Source organism: Ammodytes marinus (genome assembly GCF_949987685.1).
Source record: "Ammodytes marinus genome assembly, chromosome: 5".
NCBI lineage: Eukaryota > Metazoa > Chordata > Actinopteri > Uranoscopiformes > Ammodytidae > Ammodytes > Ammodytes marinus.
The window spans coordinates 1,032,564-1,033,379 of record NC_137234.1 but is presented as its reverse complement, the minus strand read 5'-3'; the positions used below and the strand labels follow the sequence as shown (position 1 = coordinate 1,033,379).

Here is an 816-nt window from a genome sequence, read left to right as displayed (position 1 = left end):
AGTGAATATCGCCTCATGATCCGCCCAGTTTACAGAGCCTAGGCTGTGTATTAACACTGGTGCAGCCCAGTTTACAGAGCCTAGGCTGTGTATTAACACTGGTGCAGCCCAGTTTACAGAGCCTAGGCTGTGTATTAACACTGGTGCTGGCCATAAAAATGAGTTCATTTCATCGTCTGTTTTTAGCAAATGCACATTCTCACAAGAGCCAGCAGATGGCAAAAACCCACTCACCTCTCTCTCTGTCTCTCTCTCTCTTCCTCTCTCTTTCCTTCTCTCTCTCTCTCTCTCTCTCTCTCTCTCTATCCCTCTCTCTTTCTCTCCCTCCCTCTCTCTCTCTCTTCCTCTCTCTGCCTCGCTCTCTCTCTGTCCCTCCCTCTCTCTCTCCACCTCTCCCTCCCTCTCTCTCTCTTCCTCTCTCTGCCTCTCTCTGTCCCTCCCTCCCTCTCTCTCTCTCACTCTCTCTTAGCCAATCACAGCCCAGATAGCCTGAGGGTTTTAGTAGGCGGGCTCTAAAGAAGAGAGGCAGTGAATAGACAGCCAGAGCTTTCAGATAAAAGTCAAAGAGTTACAGCAAACCAGACTCTGCGCTCGGAGGAACACTAACCAGAAACACTGCCAACAATCCTACATTAAACAGAGGGGTAGAAGAAGAGAAAGCAGCTTGTAGAGACAGTGTTGTTTGTGTTTTTATGGCTTCAACAGCTGAATACTCTAGCTTCCTGGATTTGTGTGTGTGTGTGTGTGTGTGTGTTTTGAGCGTGTGAGAATGAACCGGGGACGCAACTAAGGAAGGAAGCATACAGGAGGGAGGAA

General features: G+C 48.8%; 1 protein-coding gene across 3 annotated transcripts in view; it reads left to right on the top strand.

Moving 5' to 3' along the window:
- Positions 1–606: 606 nt before the first annotated feature.
- Positions 607–816, top strand: part of LOC307250769 (diacylglycerol kinase zeta-like) — a 50,657-nt gene continuing 50,447 nt past the window's right edge. For all 3 annotated transcript variants that reach the window (XM_080027947.1, XM_080027948.1, XM_080027946.1), the window contains exon 1: positions 607–816. This exon is cut by the window's right edge and continues 34 nt beyond it. The gene's annotated coding sequence lies outside the window, so the exon portion shown is untranslated.